Here is an 809-nt window from a genome sequence, read left to right on the forward strand (position 1 = left end):
TCTCTCTCCGCCTTCTGCTCCCCACACCCTCCAAACGCCCCATCATCCTCACCTCTTCCCTCACCCCTCCCCATGCCTCCCCCCCCCCCGATCTCTCTCCGCCTTCTGCTCCCCACACCCTCCCCAGGCCCCATCCTCCTCACCCCTTCCCTCACCCCTCCCCATGCCCCATCCTCCTCCTCCCCCGCCGCTCTGAAGACGCAGACGAAGTGTCACCACGCGACTGAAGCCCCGACACGGTAGCCTTAGCGAAACCTTCAGATTATTCAGAGGTTTCTTTCCGATCGTGCGTGATTCCGAATGTCAAACCGCAGGTCAGTGGGTAAAGCGAGAAAATCTGTGTATGCATAATTTTTACTCTCTGTCTTGGTCGATTAAGATGCTTAAAGACTTTTTCATGCTTGTATTTAACCTTCAGTCTTTTTTTCCTACTGTTCATTTCTCTTTTGATAGACGTCCCAAGATGGGATGTATACACAAGCGATGGTTGTGTATGTCTGTGCGTGTGTTCAGGGATAATTGAAAACCGTCTCACCTGCTTTCCCTTTAATCGAAAAAATCCCACTGCTAATGAGACCATTAGACCGAAACCGCGCAAACACCGATTCGAAGTCGGTAATCGGGCGGGCGTTCCAGTGAAAGCCGAAGAAAGGGAAGGAGTTAGAGAGCGTGGTGGCCGACGTCGGGTCTTCGCCGCAGCTGACCGGAGTACTCCACAAGGACAGCGCAAGTGCGGTGATCCTAGGGCGCCGCGGCCCGTGTCGATACGCATTACCTCCCTTGTGTGGTTGCTGCTCGGATGGACACGC

The sequence above is a fragment of the Penaeus monodon genome, chromosome 22 (genome assembly GCF_015228065.2).
Source record: "Penaeus monodon isolate SGIC_2016 chromosome 22, NSTDA_Pmon_1, whole genome shotgun sequence".
In the NCBI taxonomy this organism is placed as follows: domain Eukaryota; kingdom Metazoa; phylum Arthropoda; class Malacostraca; order Decapoda; family Penaeidae; genus Penaeus; species Penaeus monodon.